Source organism: Haliotis cracherodii, unplaced genomic scaffold, assembly GCF_022045235.1.
Source record: "Haliotis cracherodii isolate W230 unplaced genomic scaffold, xgHalCrac1.p SCAF_14, whole genome shotgun sequence".
In the NCBI taxonomy this organism is placed as follows: Eukaryota; Metazoa; Mollusca; class Gastropoda; order Lepetellida; family Haliotidae; genus Haliotis; species Haliotis cracherodii.
In genome coordinates, this window is record NW_027266269.1 from 4,737,196 (window position 1) to 4,762,207 (window position 25,012).

The 25,012-nt window shown below is 41.4% G+C and overlaps 1 pseudogene; it reads left to right on the plus strand.

The window, feature by feature from the left end:
* Window positions 1–8,478: 8,478 nt before the first annotated feature.
* Window positions 8,479–18,881, plus strand: LOC139460590 (uncharacterized; annotated as a pseudogene).
* Window positions 18,882–25,012: the final 6,131 nt, after the last annotated feature.

The window sequence follows — 25,012 nt, forward strand, 5'->3', positions numbered from 1 at the left end:
CCCAAACATAGACATGACTTGGACACTTATACTAAGGATATGTTAGATAATGACATCATTGAACTATCCTTTTCCCCTTGGTCTTCCCCTGTCTTACTGGTCAAAAAGAAATCAGGACATACGCGAAAGCCGCCCTACGCCAGTCACACTCGATTTAGGTACTCCAGCAAACCCTCGCCACCAGGAATGCTTCTCCAGACATTCCAGATGCACAACACTCAGCAAATGCGACGCTGGTACCCGACGCCACTAGAACAGTTGTTCAGAGCTGGGCCCCTGACGACGATGTTCCACTCTCGCTCCTCAAACGAAGATTGAACACTGTCCCAGATATGCCTACTACCGATGATCCATTGTCAACAGACCCGTTGATAGAGCAGCTACTCTCCTCAAAACGTATTGGTAGTCTCCAATATTTTCGAGTCAAATACCCCAACAATTCCACCCCACAATGAAGATTTTAACGCAAAGTGTACGCTTCAAAGCAAAAACAACTTGCACTTAAACATGCATCAAACACTAAAGCAGAATCTGTAAGCGAGTGAAGAAAATCCTGTGTACATAATGAAACGTATGTTGTACATATCTGAAATACTTAAAATATTTTAATGTTATTTAGACACCAAGTAACTGACCATTGACACAGGCTTGTATATATCAGCTCAAGATACAAGTGAGAACGCTCACAATATACAACATATGTACAGGATGAGTATCACCCATTTGACATATCCAGCACGGTGAAAACCAAATGGAATAGTACGGAGTTAAAAACTCATATGAAATTCGAGTGCGCGACGAGTTAAGAACGAATGAACTATAAGGGTTATTCTTGAGAATGGGTTATGAGTGAAGTGAGGTGCCAACTGTCGGAACCAGGTACAGGCAACCAACAGACAAAAGAGCCATCACTCCATGTCTGGGGGCCCGGGAGAGACACCAATAGTTGTGTTATAAGGTTAAAAATGCATCTCAGAAACTAATGATAATAAATAGAAACATTATAGCTGCAATGAGGAGTTGCATTAGATATAGTTCGTGACAGAACTTGTAGTTGGAAAGGAATCAGTAGAGAAAAGACATTTCACATTTATCACAAGTGTATTCTGGACATTTCACATTTATCATTGGATTGGTCTCTGGCTATCGTCCATGAGTTAATGAAACAAATGGGGAATTACAAGGTATAATCCATTTGGAGCTTCGGAGCGAGTCACAAAATCAATAGAGAAATGAGCAATCTGGCACGTAGGCTTTTGGTATTTTTCCGATGGCGACACACATGAGTTCATGGTCAGATCTAAACTTGTAATGAATCAAATGGAGGTATTGAGACATGTGACAAGGACAGGTCAGACTCGAACACTATAAAATGATACCCTCAACATTAGGAGAGGAGAGCGCGGTTTGCAGTCGATCGAGTCGAATCCCGATCGTTCTAAGTTTCCACCAGATAGTAACGAGCCTGGCCAGTCTGATCCTGTTCTGTATTGATAGAGTGAGTGAGTGAGTGAGTGAGTTAATATTTCAAGTCACATCGGCAGTATTTCAACCATATCGTGACTTGAACAAGTTAGGCATTGATATTATATATTAAAAGCTGTCATCGAAGGACAGTACAACAACCAGCAATATATCACAGATAATAATTTAAAAACTAGTTTTAGAGCAATAAATTAATCAGATACAATTCAAACGATACAATATAAAAACGGGCTGTAGATCGCCAGCAACCAAAGTTAGGCCACCATACTAGGGACCATGGGGACTTACGGTACTTCTGCTACCTACATGTTACCCCAGCAGGATTTACACCATCCCTCTGGCCACTGGCGATTATCAGACAGATTAGCCAAAGAGTTAAAATCAACAAAAATACTACCATTAAAATCACAGAGAAAGGAAATGATACCTTGAATGATACTGGACTTACGTACCTTCCCAGGGGGACAATTATTTTACGATACTTCAACCCCCTGTGAAGATACAGCCACCAACAATCTCAGTTATGATTTCATTCCACCAAATTAAAATTCATTTACCTTATACTACACATATTATAATCAAAATTTATCTATTAATTCTATTTCTTTTAAAAAAACCGATGATTAAATGAGCACTGATTTGATTAAAAAGATCCTTTATGGAGGTAATTTTGAAATATTTATCCCTTGTGATGGAAAAATCAATGCAGTCAAGCAGGACATGCTTGACCGTGATTCTTTCATCACAAGGGATGCAAAATGGAGGATCCTCACCTTTCAATAAATATTCGTGGGTATATCTGCTGTGGCCAATACGACATCGTCGTATAATGACCTCTTGAAATCTGGACTGACAGCCCAAGTAGGTGTAACCGATAGATGGTTTAATTTCATGTAATTTATTGATACCTACTTGGGTGTCCCACTTCTTCTGCATGAGATCCCTGATGTAACATTTAATAACAGGCTTATAATCACTGTAAGGGATAAGAAGTGGTGTCACAGATTTGTTGAGTGCTGCTTTTGCTGCAGCATCAGCCATTGTGTTGCCTTTTATGCCCACATGACTGGGCAACCAACAAAAGACGATGTCGTATTGGCCAGTGGAAAGATTATTATAAAGTTCTAAAATATCTAAAATAATTGGATGATTAGAAGAGACTTTTTTCAGTGCCTGAAGACAAGACAAAGAATCAGAAAAGATGATAAATTGTTTATATGCAGACTTTCGTTGAATGTATTTTAAGGCTGTAAGAATAGCAGTGGCCTCAGCAGTGAAAATAGAGCTGTGTCTGGTATTCTAGATGAGATATGGTTAAATCCAACGACAGTGGCACATGCCACCTTGCCACCGTCCTTGGATCCATCAGTAAAGATTGAACGGTGGGTGTCATATTTATTCCTTATTTGTTCATATTCCTGTTGATAGATAAGTTGATTTGTGTCAGATTTAATAAAACGGGTTAGAGAAACGTCTACTTCTGGCCTCACCAGCTGCCAGGGAGGAGTAGACAAGAGACGATATGGTGAGATAATATCCAGATCTATATTTGCAGCAATAATATGTGATTCCATCCGAATTCCAAGTGGTGGAATCAGCTTTGTTTTTTTCTGAAACAGCTCTTCATATAGGGGTTGAAAAACGGAGTCATAAGCAGGATTAGAAGGATTAGAGTGTAATTTAGTGATATATTGAAGAGACAATTTAACACGGCGTTGTTTCAAAGAAGGTTCATCAGCCTCGACATAGAGACTGTCAACAGGAGAAGTTCTACAAGCACCAAGACACAGTCTGAGTCCTTGGTGGTGGATTGAATCTAGCTTTTTTAAAATTACTCTTGCAAGCTCCAGCATACATAATGGAGCCGTAGTCTAATTTAGAGCGGATTAATGATCTATAAAGGTGAAGGAGGGTTGTCTGATCCCCTCCCCACTTAGAATTCGAGACGACATTTAACAGATCTAGGGCCTTCAGGCATTTAGTCCATAAATATTTGATATGTGGTAGAAACGTCAAATGGTGGTCGAAAATTAATCCCAAAAATTTGGCTTCATTAACAACCTTAATTGGAGTGCCATCTAAAGAGAGTTCTGGATCTTTATGGGGTTTATATTTCCAACAGAAATGTATACAATTTGTTTTGGTCTGTGAAAACCTAAATCCATTCTCAAGACACCATTTATGAATTTTATTAAGACACAACTGTAACTGTCTTTCAATGGTATGCATATTTTTACCACGACATGAAATATTAAAATCATCCACAAAACAATGACCCATCTATTGAGTCATTTAATACTTTAGATAAACTGTTTATTTTGATGCTAAACAATGTGACAGACAAAATACTGCCCTGTGGAACCCCCTGATCCTGATTATAATGATCAGACAGGGTTGATCCAACACAAACTTGAAATTGTCTGTCAGTTAAAAACTGTGATACAAATTGAGGCAAGCGTCCTCTTAAACCAAAGTCATGTAAATCTTTTAAAATACCATGCTTCCAAGTGGTATCATAAGCTTTTTCAAGATCGAAAAAGATAGATACAGCATGTTGTTTGTTTATAAAAGCATTTTTAACAAATGATTCTAAACTAACCAAATGATCAATTGTACTTCGTTTTTTACGAAATCCGCACTGGATATCACTGATTAAATTGTTGGTTTCTAAAAACCAAACTAAGCGATTATTCACCATGCGCTCCATGGTTTTACAAACACAGCTAGTTAATGAAATAGGTCGGTAATTGGATGGATCTGTATGATCCCTGCCAGGCTTTGGTATGGGTACAACGATGGCATGTCTCCACGAAGGAGGAAAATGTCCTGTTGTCCAAATATCATCGAAAATATTCAATAGTGTTGTGAGACAAGATTCAGGCAAGTGTTTTAGAAGCTGATAATGGATATCAACAGCACCAGTTGAAGTATCATGAGCTTGTGCTAAAGCAGTGTGTAGCTCATGTAGTGAAAATACTTCGTTATAATCTTCGCCATTGTCAGAAATAAAATTGACTTTTTTCCTTTCTTGTTGTTGTTGATACTTCTGAAACTTTGGAATATAATTTGACGAAGAAGAATGTTTGGCTAAAGTTTCTCCCAGTTTGTTTGCAATATCTGATTTTTCTGTCAATAAATTATTATCATCTTTGAGATGATGAATACTTGATTTGGAACCTTTGCCTTTGATTTTTTGGATCATGTTCCACACCTTTGACATAGGCGTGCGAGAATTTATTATGGAAACATAATCCTTCCAGGTCTGTCGTTTAATGAGTTTAAAAGTTCGTCGAGCCTTGGCATAGTTAATTCTTACATTATTCAAATTATGAACAGTAGGATGGCGTCGAAAGTATTTCTCAGCCTTCTTCCTAGCTTGTTTGCATTCATAAGTAAACCATGGTTTACGAATATGTGGGTTCACAGAGGACTTAGGAATAGTTTCATCAGCTATACCTTTCAGTTGATCGGAAAACAACTGAATCGGGTCAGGAACGTCCATAAAAAAGTCGTGTTGCAATTTGTCGGTACATATGTTCTGAAATAACGGCCAATTTGCCTTAGAAAAATTCCATCTTGTTATAGGTGGATCATCAGTGGGGTTTATAGCTGTAATTACTGTCAGAAAATGATCACTTCCCCTAAGGTCATCATGGACTGACCATTCAAATTCATTATATAAGTTAGAATCTGTGATTGACAGATCTAATGCAGTGTACGTACCTGTTGCAGGATGTAAATATGTGTTCGAGCCGTCGTTGAAGATGCATAGATTATTGTTTGCAATAAAATCTTCAAGGATTTTCCCTTTATTATTTATATTGGAACTTCCCCATAGAGGGTTATGCCCATTAAGATCACCCATGATGATACAGGGCTTAGGTAGTTGGTCAAATAAATCCTGAAGGTCAGACTGCTGCAAATTTGAAGATGGAGAAATATATAGGGAACAAAGTGTGAAAGTTACTTGTAGAGTAAGACGGACAGCAACAGCCTGAAGGTTACATTTGAGATGAACAGGACTGTGGATGATGCCCTGCCTCACCAAAATGGAAGCACCGCCAGTGGCTTTATCACCTGGAGGTGAAAAAGAATGATAAGAATTGTACTGACGCAATTCAAATTTATCAGTATGCTTAAGATAGGTCTCTTGTAAACTAAAAGCTGATGGTTTATAGTCTTGTGCTAATAATTGGACTTCATTAAAATTATTCCTAAGTCCTCTGCAATTCCACTGAATTATGTTAGGAGATTGAGTCATAGTGGTTCAATCGGTGAACGCTCACGTACACGTGTGGAGGAAGGACTCCTACTATTGCTCTGTGACGATGGGGTGACATCCATGTCCAGAGCATCAAAGGAGTTATGGACAACTATCTCTGAAGAAGAGGAGTTCCTGTTTGTCTGTTTTTTATTTATTTTTTTCCTTTCTTTTCTGGTCAGAGTAAAATCGGCAGATCCAGTTGTTGCTGGTTCAACAGTAGCCTCTGGCTCTTTAGTAGCTGATTCAACAGCATCAGGGTAAACAGACAAAGTTTCAGTTTGACTCGAGGATGAATTTGACGTAATCACAGAAGTTATGCTGATAGGTGTATCTGCTTTGATCCATGTCAATTCTGCTTGAACAGAAATCGATACCGTTGGAGGAGCAGAGATAGTAGCAGCAGCAGAGTAGGTTTTGGTAAGTGGAGTATATGGGGACTGACTTTCAATAACCTTCTTAGCCTCGTAAAACGAGATATTTTGTTCATGTTTGAGTTTTATGATTTTTGATTGCTTTTGCCACACTGGACATAATTTAGATGAAGCCAGATGTTTGCCGTTACAGTTTGAACATTTAATGTCAACTGTACATCCAGTGCTGTCATGGTCATCACCACAGCGCTGACAGACTACAGAGTGATTACAAGATTTTGATCCATGTCCAAATTTTTGGCACTTGAAACATCAGAGTGGATTGGGGACATACACCTCCACTCCAATGTTTAGATAACCAGCTTTAACAGACTTAGGAAGGGCCGACAGGGCAAATGTAAGCATATAAGTATTTGACGGGATGATGTCACCGTCTCTTGAAACGCTTAACTGCAGTTACCCCTTGACTAGTCAATTCATCTGTAATGTCTTGCTCCGACATGTCGGACAGGCAACGATCTCTGTCTCGAACAATGCCTCGGCAAGAATTCAAGGTTTTGTGTACGGACACAGCAACCTCAATATTTGCAAATGTAGTTACAGATAGCAAATTGAGAGATTGCTGTCTCCGTGAACACTCAACAAGAAGAGAGCCACTACGAAGACGTGTTACATTTTTAACTTCTCCGCAAATTCCTGAAACTGCTTTTGAGATGGCGAAAGGATTTAGTTTTAGTGGTTGTTTGTCAGCTGCCTCAATCACAATAAAATCGGGCCCAGGAATCCAATTCACGAGATAAGTTTTCAGTTTGATCAGATACATCTAGATCGACATGTCTGCGTTTCGAACGGTTTGAACCAGGGTATTGGAGAGACATGATGAAAGGAAATAATTCAGCACCTCTGCTCCCCACCCACCATGGAGTGCCACAAAGAGCGATGTTTTATTGCACCGGATCTCCAACATGCAAACATCAGGGATACAGAGGTGGTATACTCCATTAAGAACAACATGAATAGCTATATTTGTCTATCAAATAAAATGCCAGGCTGGTCCGGCCCATGACAAGAAATTGAAGACATACAGAACTCAGAGGTCGAAAGTACCAGATTGGCCCATGACAAGAAATTGAAGACATACAGAACTCAGAGGTCAAAAGTACCAGATTGGCCCATGAGCCACCGCCTTCTGGCGTAAGACTCTAGGCAAATTATTCAATCCAAAATTGAGAATACACACAAGTTATGGACGGCCAAGGCCAAAATATACATTAAAATACAACACATATGTGCATATACAATATTACCCACAGGGCCTGGCATGACCAGCCGATTGATAAGACCGAGCCCATCTTACCACCCGTCTAGGCGAAGTAAGGGTCGAAGTAGTGTGTTGGGCAAAGGAACACAGTTCCAGGAACCAGTGCCCTCAACTACCAGACTCCCGTCCTCCGCCGACACAGGGACGCAACCCACGGCAAACAGGTTGCCCATTTTAGTCGCCTCATACGACCAGCAATGGGAGGCTGTGGAAATATTTTGCCCCGGTTCCACACGGGGGAAGAGCTATTAGCGTTACCCAGCACTCACCACGAGGAGGTTGCTCTTCACGAGTGCCTGTATTGATAGATGGGCTGAGAGTAAGTAAAACTATGTGAGCATAAACTGGTGTTGCGTTTCTTTATTATGCGGGTGTGAATGCTGATAGAGACAACTTGGAGTAAGGGTCATTAGGCCAATCACTCCTTGACGGAGCCGAGCCGTGGTGGACAAGGCGAGGGCAATGTCCTGGCTTAACTGACCACAAGGACCAGGAACGGCAATACATTTAGTAACTGTAGCAGGGTCGCATTGGACGCCCGAAAGCAGTTACGACATGGTGGAGTATGCGGGTTTTCTCTTGAACAAAATGTTTAAGACAATCCCATTCTTGTTTTTCGTATTGTCGTTCCCATCCTTCAATTCCGTCTTCCCACCCAGACTTACATTTGAAGGTACGGTTTCAACTTTGACGCATGGATAGGGTATTCTGGACTAACATGGTGTAATGGCTGGTAATGTCTGGTCATGTTTCATACACCAAATTCTGATCCATCTATGTCAAGTGACCGTCTTGCCCCAACTCGCCTCCTTACTGGGACGATTTCCCCCCGAGTTGTCATAACTCAACCGCCCTCCCAACCACCCTCACCGCCCCCTCCTCCCCAGGAACCCTCGCCCACTATTTCTGAACATAGTTTGGACTTATCACCCTCTACCGACAAGCTTTTACATCAGTACGCTTGTGTTTTCCCTGACGTTTCCTCACTAAGTTCGTCCTCAGGCCCCGAATCACAACATCCACCCCCTGACTTCAATATGGGAGATTCGACCTTGATGCCAGAACATTTTACTTGCAGAGACACGACCCATGCTGCTGAATGGCTTGACCGTTTCCTTCATTTTGGAAACTTTAAAAAGTGGACTGACGCACCGAAAGTAGAAGTTTTTCCACTATTTTTAAAGGACTCTGCGTATCTCTGGCATAAAGATCTTATACCATCGCTAGGGGAAGATATCATCATTTTCGATTAGGTAGAGAGATTATTCAGGGACAAGTACGTCCACCCAACTGACCGGTGGGCCCTTCTAGAATCTTTCGTGAGTCGTAGGTTATCCCCAACTGAACCTATAGACACGTATTTAGCGGATTTGACCATAACAGCTAGCCTATTAGGTAAGACTGACATGGACTTGATGGATGCATTTGTTTGGGGACTGGATGACGGTACAAGGCAACACGTGCTAATGAAACAGCCGACGGCTCTGAACGAAGCTGTTTCGTTTGCACGATTGGCTCGATCCATAATCCCTCAAATTGCAGAAAATACAGGTGTCAAGTTGGCAATCGATACTCTGAGAGACCAGATTGCTACACTCGCGGCAAAGCTCGCACCATCGTCGTCCAAGATTAATACCTTCCAGTCACGTCAGAATCGATATTCCCAAACCCCCAGACAGTCCTCTAGGTATACAACTCGGCCGTGGCAGCCTCCCCGACAGCAGTTCCAGCCACTCTCGTATCTGGACGGACCACACCAGCAGAGAAGCCAGCCCCCTCCTCTACGCACACAGTACAACACTGGACGGACCATGGCTCGGGCACGCCCCTGTTACAGATGCGGTGGTGAGCATGATTTCTCTCACCCTGATAGATGTCCCGCACGTAATGTAAGGTGTCATTATTGTCAGAGAGTAGGACATTGGCAACGTGTTTGTAATGCCCGGTTGCAGTCAGGAGCTCCTCAAAGCAGATAGCAATTAAATTCACGACCACGCAGGCCACCTTGCCACTGTGCTGAGCATGTTTTTGACCCAACTAACTTGCACTCGCGTGAGTCGCCAATTACTATTTTACTAAGTTACAGTCGTCCTCAATCGCCTGTTTTGCAAGTCACTACAAAAAATGACAACAAGCATAGGATTCATGTTATTTTGGGAGAACAATTAGTTTCTACAATTGTGGATTCAGGCACTTCTATTAGTATTTTAAGTCGGGAAGTTTTTTATGACTCGGGTCTGTGGAAAGAAATCCCCATTCAAAAGTCTGATGTGACCTCTCTTCAGGGAATAGGTCAAACTATTGTGCCAGTATTAGGACAAGTTTTACTTCCCATCACTATTGGTGTTTTCCAAATGGAACAACGCTTTCAAATAGTTGCAGAGTTAACGTCACCAATGTTTTTAGGATTAGATTTTCTGATTCAGAAAGATGCTGTCTTAAATTTCCAATCTTGTACTTTGTCGCTTCATAATGGCTCCACAGTTGTTCCAATTTGGGCAAACAATGATATCCCACCCCTAGTATCGGATCCCCATCCACAGGTGGTAGAGCAGGAAACCATCCCAGTTCGAGCTCTGCAGGCATTCACAATTCCCCCTCTGTCTGAAATCATTTTCCCAGTTTACATGGGTTGCTCCCCGTCTGATCAGGTAGGCATATGTGAACCTAACCCAGTCCTATCTGAAACACATCAGGTTTTTGGTGCTCGTTGTCTTGTTTCGGCAAGTTCAGGGAAAAGCGTGTACCAAATCATTAACACTAACGATTTTGCTGTGGACATTCCAAAAGGTCATGAAGTTGCTCATTTCACTTTGGTACACTCCGATGAAATTACGCCTCTACAGTCACATTCCCCATCCGAGGATCGGAACCCTCCCTCTCTCAGTCAGAAATAGACGCGAGATTACGCGAGTTGAATATTGATTTTTCTTCATCCCACTTGTCACAGAAGCAATAAGCACAAATAGGTCAGTTGATAGCCAGGTATCGCGACTGTTTTGCCATTAATCTCTCAGAAATTGGGTTAAATGATTCAGTGCAACATGATATTGCTACAGGAGATGCCCCACCCGTTAGGCAACGATTTTACAGTACAAATCCTGCTATGCGTGAAGAGATAGATCGTCAAGTTCAGGAGTTGGTAGACTTAGGCATAGGTGAACAAGATCATGATAGCTCCTGGGCTATTCCAGTTGTTATGGTGCCTAAGAAACAGGCTAAGGGTTCTCCTCCATCATGGTGTCTCGCCATCAACTACAGAGTTGTGAATTGGTGCTCATTGCCGATAGTATTCCCAATGCCGAGATTGGAAGATGTTCTTGATGTTTTGGGCACAGCACATGCAAAATATTACACAACCATAGATCTGGCAGCGGGATATTGGCAATTAGCGCTGAATGAAGAAAGTAAACCCAAAAGTGCATTTGTGACAGCTAGTGGTACCTATCACTTCAGTCGTATGGCCTTTGGTCTGGCCTCTGCCCCAGCAACATTTCAAAGACTGATCAATGACGTTTTCCGCAATCTAAATTGTCATAAAACAATGTGCTATTTAGATGATGTTTTGAGACACATTTAGCAGATTTAGAAGAAGTATTTTTGTGCCTATGCAACGCAAATTTGAAAGCGAAGCCATCAAAATGCCAATTTGCTAAACTGTCAGTTGCTTACTTGGGACATATTTTTTCAAATAGTGGAGTACAAGTAGACCCTGAAAAAACTAGCGTGATAGCTTCGTTTCCGACGCCAACAACGCCAAAAGACGTTAAAAGTTTCCTCGGAATGGTAGGATTTTATCGTCGCTTCATTCAAAGTTTCTCCAAAGTAGCAGCTCCTTTACATTCATTGTTGCAAAAGGATACAAAATTTGTTTGGACGGAAGCACAAGAACAGGCATTTCAAACCCTCAAATCTGCTTTGCTAAAACCACCAATCTTAGCATTCCCAGATTTTGAAAAACCATTTATCCTATACACAGATGCTAGTGATGACGCTCTAGGGTATTTGCTCGGTCAAAAGCATGCCAAAAACAGAGACGTGGTAATAGCCTACAGTGGTCGTGCTCTGTCAAAAACAGAGAAAAACTATGGAATTACAGAAAAAGAATGTTAAGCAGTAGTATCAGGTATCAAACATTTCAAGGTATATTTGACACATGCCCCATTTACTGTAGTGACAGATCACAGAGCTTTACAGTATTTGAAAGACAATAAGGACCGCTCAGCCAGACTGAGCCGCTGGTCACTCTTATTGAGTGATTACACGTTTACAGTTCAGTATCGACCAGGCAAAAACTTGGGTAACGCAGATTTCTTGTCCAGATTGCCTTACCCAGAATGCCCACCAGAGTTAGATGACCCACTTTCAGATGTCCCCTATTTGTTTGCTTCTGATACGAACAGTGCAGACAATGATCTCGCCACGTCCGATGACCACGGCGACCAAATATCGATTTGCCTGCAACAGATGTAACATCAGAGTTGTATGATGCCTCCACAATTGACGACCCTCTCAGTGTATCGTCCGACCCCCTAGGAGATTACTCCATAGCACAGAGGCAATATGACGACCATAAACTACGGGCGCTGATTGATTGCATTAAGTCTCAAACCTTTTCTACTGATGACAAGGCCACACGTAAATTATTGTTACAAAGCCAGGATTTTATCCTTGACAATGACATATTGTACCACTTATATGCGCCGCCCGGCCGGGGCCACAGGAACGACAGAATCATTCGTCAACTGGTGATACCTCAGTCGTTGGTAAAACATGTTTTACAAGCATACCATGACAGCTTGTTGGGTGGACATGTCGGTATTGACAGAACATTCAATGCTATTAGACAGAAGTACTATTGGCATCATATGCTGGAGGACATAAAGCAGTATATTTTGTCATGTACTGCCTGTCAAACAAATAAACGTGACTTTCACAAGAGACCTGCCCCATTACAACCATTACCAGTCCCTGGTAAATTGTTTGATCGTGTTCAAGCCGACTTCCAAGGGCCGTTACCACCCACAAAAGCAGGTCATAGGTATGTTTTTTTGTTAACTTGCGCATTTTCCCGTTGGAGCATGGCTATTCCGATTTCCACGTTGGAAGCTGTGGAAGTAGCCAAGACATTCTACTCAAAATACATTTGTGTTTATGGAATTCCCAGAGTGTTATTGACTGATAATGGCACTTCCTTTACCAGCAAACTTTTTACAGCGGTGTGTTCAATATTGGGGATCAAACCATTGAAAACTAGTAGTTATCACCAACAAACCAACGGAGCTTGTGAAAGACTAAATTCGTTTATCGTGCAAACGCTCCGCATGTTTATTAATGATAACCAGGACAATTGGGATGAGCTTCTCCCTAGTGTGATGTTTGCCTATAACACTAGCCCGGCAACGCAGAGTACTGGATTTTCCCCCTACTTTCTCCTGTTTGGTCAAGAATGCTCAGTACCCGTTGATGTTGAATTACAATCATTTGAACCCCTACCACAAACAATTAAGCAACGGCTTGATGTAATTTTACATCATATAGACGTTACTAGAAAATTGGCGCGTACCAATTTACAAGAGGCTCACAACAAAGCAAAATATTACTATGACAGGAACACCTCAAATCCCATTTTCCAGCTCGGAGATAAGGTATGGCTTCATTCCACGGCACGAGCTGTAGGGAAATGTAAAAAGCTAGGCCAGATATTCCAAGGACCTCTTTACATTGCGGATGAACTGCCACATTTCACCTATAAGTTACGCCGTTGTAATGATCACAAAGTCCTGAAATTTCCAGTCCACGCGAACCGGCTTAAACGGTTTGTCAATCCAAAGGTAGACCAACTAACCCAATCCCAGCTGTTGCTACGGACAACCAAACGAACACAATCATACAGAGATGACCACCCCGACGCCTCAGACATTAACCCCCAAGCAGGCACAGAATCCCGATTTTGATTTACAGGAGGATGACGTTTTCATAGTACAACAAATCTTAGCGCATAAAATAGTGAATGGAGAAAAGTACTACAAGATTCACTGGGAAAATTTCACTTTACAGGAAGCTACATGGGAACCCGAATCTAATATCCCTCAAGGATTGATTCGTGATTACATGATCCAGAAGTCATTACAAAAGAACCGAAAACGTTAGAATATATCTGACTATATTTGTCGAATAGTGTTTCGGATTAATTATTATATTTTATTTCCTTTTTAGTTCGGACACTGCAGACTTCGTGTTGGAGATGGCCGCTCTAATATTGATTTTTGCATGTGTTTTATTTCAGGTTTAGAATTACATGAGGCTATATGCATGGAGCACGGCTCATATCGATACATGCTATAGGTCATTTACTACGGTGTTAAGATGATTCAATTGTCACAAGGTTATAGGAAAATACAAACGTGCATATATGTTGAAAATGTGTATTGTAATTGTCAAATATTGTGTTTTGAATACTCCGAATACTCGGATTATTGACAGAGATGTGTTGGTTAATATTGAAGAATAAAAATCATGTTCATGGGTTATGGCCGCGCATGTATTTCGCGGGCCACGTGAATACAAATGAGTTACAATATAAAGAAATGACGACTACGGGTCGCATGGTTATACAATACGGTTACAAATACAGTGAAGTGATATACGATGATGAGAATTGAGATACAGTCATGTGAACTGAATACCCTCAGGTGACGTGGAATACAAAAACAGGACAATAAATAATGTTGTGATGATATATGTTGATACTGTAAAAGAAGTTCACTATTGTTGGATGTTGCTTACTCGCACGGTTCCCAGTGTGTATATATTATATTACCTACTTGTGACAATTGTTATCATGCTTCTTAGATACAGTCAGCGAGGTGAAGATTCGAGATGAATACAGTCAGACAGTTACTAGGTTTCACAAGACATGGAAACCTTTTCTTACAAAACATGATATTTAGTTTGAAGTTAATAATTATGTTTATACACTTGTTTCTTTGAATTTTAGAATCCAGAGGCCTCCTCCGACCAGTATGTGTCTTATTCATTGTCATCGCCTTGGTTAGCATCCAGAATCGGGTTAATTCCGTGCATACAGAACTCCGACTTCCATGGGGAGTTGTCTTCGTACATATGTCACGAATCGACATTTCACAGAATAAATGGATTCATATCTTTCAATATAAATTGCCTGATTTAGATGGAATGGGCAATAGATCAAGATATCGAGACTTTTGTTCCACATATACTTTGGCTTGTTATACCGTTTCGGAGATGGATGGATATATAGAAAAGGCCGAACGAGAGTTGTTCGCGTATTGGACAAATGTCCATAAAGACATTAACCTGTTAATTCCCCATATTAACATTTTTCACAAGGATTCCCGCACTAAACGAGCCATACTTTCTTTTATTGGATCAATAAGTCGTTCGCTGTTTGGTACTGCTACAGTCGAGGATGTTGAACCCTGGCGCGGTATGTTAAACAATTGTCGTTGCATGCTACTAATACTTCTCGTGCTTTTCAAGTCCAAGTTCGTCAGATGTCGTCATATATAACTAAAACAAATGAACGCATGTCATCCGCTCTCGCGGGTATTGAAACGAACCATAAAGATATTATACTTGTCACTAAACAAATACAAGATGTGGAGAGATTTATTTTTATCACAATGAAAATCTTGTTAGATCGCCTCACGTTCCTAACTACTATTAGACAAGAAATTGATGAAATGTATTTAGGCATTCAACAATTAGTTAATCAACGATTGAGTCCATCTTTACTCCCAGTTTCGGAAGTAAAGAGAGCGTTAAAAATGATTCAAAAACGTCTCAATGCAGAATACCCGTTGTTTCACGTTGCACATAAGGATCCAGGTTATTATTATCGGGAACGCACTGTTCACTGTTCCCGGAATTCAGATTCAATTTTAATTTCGCTTATTGTTCCTATCCAGACTCATTCTACTCTCCTTGATGTATATCGAATAAATTCTTTTGGCTTACCATTTAATCAATCAAGTACACATGTCACTCAGGTCATGAATTTACCAGATTATCTTGCTGTTTCGGAAGCTAAAGATCAGTATATTGAATTTTCGGCATTGAATTGAACCAGGCACAATTCTTTTAACTGGCATAAAAACCATAATACTAACGTGCAAGGGTCGCATTGAGAAGCGTCCAGCTTGTCAGATTTGTATATTTAAAATTCCTTGTTACTGTGCGTTGAAACTGGATGAATTCGATATAGACATGAGAATTCATAAATGTGTGAAAAAGTCAACTGCTTCAAAATTATACCCACCTAATCTTATACTTTTAGCGGAATTTTTTAATGCATCCATCTTAAAAAACATAGATAGTTTACAGCCCCTTCTGAAAGATTCTGCTTTTAAGATCCCACATTTATTAATTGATGATAAAGTTTTCGATGAAATTCGTAGAAAGGACACAGAATTTCAAGTTGATTTACGCCTTATTTCTCAATGTATGAAAAAGGCACAGGTCATTTCGGATAATTTATTTGATGGTAATTGGATGGATTCCCTCCCACCTTACCCTTAGATGGGGATTTAACCAACCCATATCACTTGACGGCAAGCATCGCCGTGGGTTTATCACTCTTTCTCTTAATAATCGTTCTTTTCTTATGGATTAGAGTTTGACGCTTATTTTTTGCATTGACCTTACTTACAGCAGGCTCCCCAACTGACGGTTTGACAATTTGGAAAACACATCCAACTACACCTTATCTAAATTATCCCCCTTCTTCATTTATGTCGTTGATTAAATCCACTATTTCCATGGATGTTTTTCTGATCATATCGACAGTATTTCTGGTATTCATTTCGCTTTTTCGAAGAATAAAAAAAAAGTCAATCGACCGGTTACGTCACTGGTTTTACATTTGACAAATTCCTTTGCTTGTCATGAAATTATGGTCTCACAATTTTATCTTTGTCCCCGAGACCTCACGTTAACAGCTGGAAATCCTTTAACTAATTTTCGTATTCAGCGGGTATTCCTCACTTATTATTTACTGTTTGATTGTCACAATTTGCAAATTCAAACCCCGACACAATCTATATATATTTCGGGAAAAATTTATGTAAGTTGGCTAATGGCGTTTCATTGAAAACGATTCCTTCCTTCCACGACAGGTGTTTTTATGGTACTTCAACATTGTGGAGTCGCTTTTCCGTTACCTCTGACATGATTAAAATTGAGATCGGTTCCTCTGAGGTTTCTTTAAGCCCTGTTGACCTCTCCACTTTGGCCAGCTGCCTTGAAATAATGATAATGGTTTTCGTTGCCCAAATAGGATATTATGGCACGTATTACTTCATAATTTATTGTCTTTGTTATATCCCAGCCTTTTAACGACAGGCCACTTGTCACCCTCAGCATCATAGTCGGTAGGGTATACTAGTATTTAAGGCCCCTACAACCCCACAATCGACCCCACTCTCGTCGCTTCTTTCATTGGTATCGGTGAGACGTTGTTTTATCACTTTTGTCTATCGCATTGTACAGGGTGTCTTTGTGCTATTTGGCTCTTTACCTTGTAAAGGATTTTATTGTTGAGATACAGTTAAGCTCCGTCTTTGAGATTTTTTGCTATTTCTTCTCTTGCTCCTTTCTCCGTGTTAAACTTTTTGATCATGGATGCCCTCTATAACACTACCTATTTCCAATGGTTAGCTTATGATAAGGTCTTGGTAGTTGACCAGCCACTAGCGGACACCATACGAGGCCATTCGGCTCTTATAGCTGAAGTTCTGCGCTCCTACACGACTATCAGCTGTCCGAGATTTTTCCGTGCGCTTCCATTTTGGAGGGTAGTTTTGTACTTGGCAGGATTACTACTCTGCCTAAATGACCTTCGACAAATGGACGATGCGACGTTGGAACAGGTGACAATATTGGCGGAGTATTTCCGTTCACAAGGCCGGTTCCTTACCTGTGAGCAGACTGCCTTATCCAGAACAGCCCCCTTTAGCATCATGGAATTATGGATAACGCGGGCCAACCTTAGCTTGCCAATACAACTCACAGCGTCTGTCAAATTTTTTGACTTTCTGGAAATGGAGTATGGGCTGCCGTCGTGTCGAATTGTGCACCATACGCCTATTTCATCCACTTTTAATGCCCCATTAGTGGCCCATGTGGTATCTCAGACACGGAGCAGATACCAAAGGTGGTTACGACAGCCGATGTGTGTCTACTGCAAGACTCCATTTGTTTTTGAACTCGGGTTGGCTGTACGGATCGTCCCGTTGCCATGTTGCTTTGCAACAATCCATAGATCGTGCTCTCTCCGTTTTAGGTCGTTACCTAGATTCTCGCTAAACGTCCCCGAGGTCTTTTGTCCGGCATGCGGTGCCCCTTACCTGAGAGGGCGACTTGCCCTTCAGGAGACCGAAACGGCGTCGCTTCCTCTGTTGGAAGACTGTCTTCGACGACATCAAATTTACCGGCGGTCTTCTAGTGCTCCGTTACATAACTTACAGCGTTTCCCAGACGAGAGGCGTTCCTCTCCTCCACTAGTTCCCGCATGGCCCCTATCACCAAGCCGCATCGACTCGCCCAGCAGTGGGTCATCATCCTCTTTTGATCCCGACATGCCTCGGTTAGAAATAGCGTGATCGGATGTCGAGTAAGGTTAATTTAACCGTTACTTCGACTTCACTACTTGTCCACTATCATTTCTCTTCTTCTGTCCGCCTCACCTTCATCTATTTTTAACTCCCTGTAATAAGTGTCCGACGAGAGTGTTTATAAGATCATATGGCGACATTGACTTATTGTTTCCGAGTAAGATTGTTAGTCATTAATGAAACTTAGTTAAGGTTGGTAACGGATAAGCATCCTAACGACATATAGTCTCAGATTATCTTGCTAGTGCAAGCATATCTTTATACGCATACGTTTTCATAGTTATCTAATCACTGCTTCATGTAAATGTAATTCTAGGTCTTTGAGTGTCCATTCTCTGTGTATCAATGTGTGCTCTCAGTCCCACCCTTGATAATTTTATATGTTGTTCCTTTTGATATTGATAACTACAAAGCATTGGCTGAATGTTGTTGATTAGAATTTTATGATAGTTTATCGGACTGTAATGTTCAAGCAGTCCATGAGGTTGTGCGATTTGATCGTGCTTATTAATGTCTTTTTATGATAATATGTAACTACGCAATTGGACCTGTAACAATTAATCCAAAAATTTGATTCCTGCCGTTATCATCCTTATATGCAGATATGCATTTGCCAGAAGACTATTATTGTGTATATAGTCTTATTTTTACAGGCAGCAGTCTGAGCTGCAGGTGGCACATCTTTCTATGTATTGATATTTCTATAATTGATATGGTATTAGTCACTTGTTGTTCGTGAATTACCAGTATTTTTAAGTGTTGTAGATGATGGCCGTACCCCATTCTAAAGGGCGGAGAGTCAAGCACTTCCCCCGCTGTCGTCTGGTCCACGCCAAATAATTATTCTGGCTCCTGGCTACACGCTTGCTGTCGAGGATGCACGCTGTCCTATCACCTCTGCCGCTTGACACAAAACGCAGGCAACAGAGAGTATCTATATCTGTCAGCACCCGACGTCTGCATCTACAGGTGCTCGCGACGACCGCATACACACTGTAACTCTATCGGCATCCAACATCTTTAGAGAGCGACCAGTCAACACTCAAGCAGAGTCAAGAAAAGTCGATCTCTCGCTTTGTCACCCCAGCCGAGGACCTGACTGTGTGCATAGACCGCGTGTTTTCAAGGATTCAAGAACGTTGGACAGCGTTTCGCCAATTGACTTTACGAAACAAGAAAGGAGCCAGTGAATTCGATTGGGACCAGCGACAAATGAACTTTCGTGAATGGTGGTGCCATATTGTGGCAATGTGCAGTGACATTTGACTTTTATGCATCGCTATTTATTAATTCTACATGGTATTTGAATAATATTTCATGGTGTTTATGCTTTGTGGTTATACGAAATAACACAGGATCATTAACTTATTCTTTACCAGGTAAATACATTTTTTACTGTAAAAGTATTCGTTGTTTTCGAAATCGTTATAACATTTGAAAATTGATTACAATTTAATATATGGAATGATCGATCCTGTTTTACTTCCATTATGTTTATTGTGATTGTATTTTATATCTCAGACCGGAACTCATGCTTAGATCTTCCGAGCTGTGGGCAGCTCTTGTCCACAGGCGGAAGATGTTATAAGGTTAAAAATGCATCTCAGAAACTAATGATAACAAATAAAACCCTTATAGCTGCAATGAGGAGTTGCATTAGATATAGTTCGTGACAGAACTTGTAGTTGGAAAGGAATCAATAGAGAAAAGACATTTCACATTTATCACAAGTGTATTCTGGACATTTCACATTTATCATTGGATTGGTCTCTGGCTATCGTCCATGAGTTAATGAAACAAATGGGGAATTACAAGGTATAATCCATTTGTAGCTTCGGAGCGAGTCACAAAATCAATAGAGAGATGAGCAATCTGGCACGTAGGCTTTTGGTATTTTTCCGATGGCGACACACATGAGTTCATGGTCAGATCTAAACTTGTAATGAATCAAATGGAGGTATTGAGACATGTGACAAGGACAGGTCAGGCTAGAACACTATAAAATGATACCCTCAACATTAGGAGAGGAGAGCGCGGTTTGCAGTTGATCGAGTCGAATCCCGATCGTTCTAAGTTTCCACCAGATAGTAACGAGCCTGGCCAGTCTGATCCTGTTCTGTATTGATAGATGGGCTGAGAGTAAGTAAAACTATGTGAGTATAAACTGGTGTTGCGTTTCTTTATTATGCGCGTGTGAATGCTGATAGAGACAACTTGGAGTAAGGGTCATTAGGCCAATCACTCCTTGACGGAGCCGAGCCGTGGTGGACAAGGCGAGGGCAATGTCCTGGCTTAATTGACCACAAGGACCAGGAACGGCAATACATTTAGTAACTGTAGCAGGGTCGCACTGGACGCCCGAAAGCAGTTACGACAGTTGTAGGGAGAAGGATTCAGTGATGGTAGTATAGTGAGAGAGAGAGAGAGAGAGGGTGGTGTCAGCTGTGAAGAAACAGGTACAGGACAACCGCAAACAAAAGAGCCATCACGACATTGTCTGTGGCCCTGGAGAGACACTAGGTGTCATGTCGCTCTGTGGCAGGGTTAGCTGATGGATTCCACCGTCTACCTGTCTCTTGATCACGGACAGGTCCCAAGGCGTGCTCGATACCCATTGGAGAGTGTTAAGAGCGATCATTCACTCTCCTATAAGTCCTGGTAGTGTAGGGACAGCTTACCTAGGAAAAGTTTGTGTAGTTGAAGACGTCGGATACAGGTAATGTGTGTAGGAGAGTAGTTAACACAAGGAATGTGTTTAGTAGTGTTGTTACTTGAGGATGAATGAGTACATAGAGAGCACTAAGATCGCCTGTGAACAACGACCTATAATGGACCTATACCCGTGTTACACACTTAATATAGCCAGTTATTTATTTTTTTATCATCAGTCACTTAGAAATATCTACATTTTTATGCAGGATGATGTATCTGCAGGCGTGGTCACTGCTGCTGACCATAATCTGTAGTACACAGGGTCAGGACCATGACCGTCTGCACAACGGGACCCTATTCTCAGAAAGAGGGAAACTGACGGCATTCCACGAATCCTGGACACACAAATTCGCTTTGAAATTACCCGAACCATACCTACCAAACAGATCATATGAAATCCTGTCATGCTTTAAAGACAAAAACACGACATGCAAAAACACACACTTCCACGTAAGCTCCCTACTCACTTTCGTACGTAAATTACATTGACAAGCAAACGAAGACTTAGAAAACACAATCTAATTAATCAAAATACTGATCCCCGACACACCCAAAATTAAAACAAAAACACGCCAAACGCACAGTTTGCTACCCTGGCTTGGTCAATTAGCCAGGGGTGCATTCGCTCTTGCAACAGAACGCGACCTAAAATTAGTCACAGACCACATTCAACTCCCCGCACCACAGGTACACCTCCGCGACGTGAGCTTCAACACTTCACAACACCATATGGCATCTTACATGACACAGACAAATATCCGTGTTGAAGATTTAGTCAAAGCTATCAAGCATAATCACAACCAAATTGTCCAGACGGGCGCATTTACCCTCAGCGAGGTGAAATGGTATGAATATCTTTCTCTACGTTATTGCTTATAGTAGGCAGAGAAAATCAACTAGCCACGCTAGTGCATGCGCAATCCCAAACACTGCTAACAGGTATATTCCAGTTATTATGAGGCAGGCTGTCTCAAAATAGTGTACCACTACAAATCAACAATCACCTCTATTAACGAACAGTTATACTCCACCTACCCTGACTTTCAACTACGTTATACTGATGCTACGATGTACTATACCGATGTACATCTAGCCCGCCACAACAATATGTAACATTACTCATTCCGGTAGTATCAGATAATACAATTCTGAGAGTATATAGGACCTCGACGTTCTCCCTCCCAACTCATGTTGACTCCCCACACGCTACCATAGTGAGGAACGTGGCTCCGTACATCAGCATTTCAATGGATAGTGAAAAGTTTGTCGAATTTCAAACACATCAGTTCGAGTGATGCAACGGCGAATCACACATACACTGTGATATACTATCCCCTGAATCCATGTTTTCTTCCGCTATCTGTACTTGTACTGTCCCTGTTCCTAAATTACATCGACCTTGTTCATAAATTATGCAGTTTCCACTTTTTACCAAACGGTACTATGACAGACATGTTCGAACTGCGATCAGGCAGAGTAGTGATGCAAAATGTTCAAAATATCACCTTCAAGTGTCCGACTGGAGTAAGTGTCCATAAGGGCTGCAGTCCTACATTGTTGCTGTATTGCTCCTGCCCGATTCACGCAAACAATAAAATTATTCCTCCCCGTTTGAACAATTGCCATATCCATGACAATACAACCAATCTTAGATACCCAACTATATCTGTTTCTTATGTCATTTCCTCAATGCCGATCAGATTCGAAATGCAATCCCGGCACTGCTAGCCCAGGAGCCAGTCCGGTATAGGACAGCCACCATCCGTTTGGCTAATTCAACATACCAAAATATCAAGACGGACAAAAGCATCAGTGTCAACATGAAACACGTCATCGCTCAGACCAAGGCCAATCCAATCATTTACACTGACCCGTCAGTCCCACTTTTTTTTATCAAATCACTGGGCGAGGAGTCGTCCACATTTGACTGGACAGACCCGTTTGAATACCTGAATGTCGCAGTGTTGGGTAGGTATATTGATTGTAATTGGCTTCCTACTATTCTCCATGGATCACAGAACAGGTATGCTCCGAGTTCAGCTCCTAGTCCGCGGGATAACGGAAGTAGCAGTTACAAAAACGCCAAACATGTTAGTTTGGGCCCCCACCACACCCACCACTGCTGTTACATCGACTCCTTCCATTACCGATCTAGTCCAGTCCTATTTCAAGCTCGAAATCATATCACCATCCTCCTAGTCATCAATGTTTACAGAATAAAAACGAGAGTGTATTCGTCAGTCATATTATGCTTCTCATCAGGGAACGACTCGATTTGTGTGAAAATAGCCGACATTAGCACCCCACCCCTGGTCCTGTCTCTCTCCAATCCCAACTATTCCCCCACGTCAGTTGCCATCCACCGCACACCCAAGTTGTTCTCTGATCAAGTAACGATCACCTGGCCGGACAACAACTTGTAGGTGGTAAACATATCTTCAAGAACTAGCCTTCCCCTACCCTCCGATGTAACCATATCGAAAATAAATGCGAAGAAACTATGACGCATCATGAAGACACGTTATACATTTGTAATATGCTACATGCCCAGGTCCATTACCCACTCAAAGCAGTTGAGGGGACCGGCCAGGCAAAAACCCCAAACGTTATTCCCCCACGTCACTACACCCAAAGACTATATCCATCCATTGGCGCCCTGGTTTAAAGGTTCAAACAAACAAAACACCCCAACCTCCACCCTAATACCCAAATGGCCGATCCGTTCCCGCAAACACAAATACACACCATTGATGGTCTGTCGCATATACATCATTGGACTCCACACAAATTGCAAACGCTTCATGTACTATGTCGTAGGAAGAATGTATTATTTGTGTATATATATTATTAGATTATAATTGATAAAAACGGGTTCACATCATGTTGCACATGATACCGTTTCATATAGGCTCATGTCTATCATATAAAAAAAAAAATCAACAACAAAAAATGTCAATCATCACCTGTATCATGTCCATTCCATTGTACTATGTAATCTTATACATCAGACATCAACTGTATCATGTACCTTCAGCCATTACCATAGGGTTCCATGTATTAGTATTTATGCAAACTCAGGGTCGTCACGCTCAATTGATTATGACCCCTCATAAGGACGTATGGAAACGTCCTTACGTCACAGCAGGGAAATGTATCAAGGGTAAAGAGAGGCCAGATGGCATCTCAGATATTAAGTAAATTGCTGCCCCTGCTAATGCACTGGTCAGTGGAAAACCATAGTCCCCTTTGTCCCCTAGTCACAGCCACAGATGGGCCGAGAGCGTTGTCGCGTCGGACAGTCGCCACGCCAAGACAATAATTAAAATAACCCCTTATGATGAGGGTTGGTTGATCGGTGGTCATGAGTCAGGGGGACATTACCAGGCGATTAAAAGCCACCTCCAAAAAGAGACTGAAAGGGGCTTCCCTGGGTTAAGATCGATAGGAGGGAGTGAGTGAGTTAAAATTCAACGTCGCATCGATATGAGACGGGGGGAATACGGGTTAAAATCAATATGAAGCGGTAAATACCCGAGTTGGATATTTCTGATAATTATCATATTAATAACAAAACTACTGACCAGATGCAGTGAAACAAAGGATTTTAGCTGACGACCCTGTGTATATAAGTGACCAGACAGAAGGTCTGAGCAGTTTAGCCCTGGCCTGCGACTGTAACACTTCAGTCGTTGTCTAAATAAACAGTTGTGGACCGTCAGACGGACTTGTGTTTTTCATGCCGAAGTCATCGCTTAGATCATCCAACTCTAAGTGTGATAATAGTGGGATTAATTGTTCTTATAATAGTAATGACACTATGCATAGGTATGTAACTCCAAGGTACCATACCTACTTAACTCCACTAATAAAGACATCACATTACCAGCCAACATACCTATCACGGTTTTCGAACATTTTGACTTTGTCGCCATCAAAAATACCCCAAATGACCTTATTCAGATTACTGTGTCTGACAGCTGCTCTATCATGAACTCAGGCAACAATCAGCTGACCTTCACATTGACCTGTCTCAAGCTGACTGTCTCACCAGAACAAAAACAGAAACTGTTGACGTTTAATGGGCGTCACCGTGACTGTTTTGCTAGAGACGGAATTAGGTAGGACACACCTTTTGTCACATTCCATTGACATGGGTAACAGTTAACCAGTTCGAAAACGCCCCTACCCACTACATCCCAAACATAGA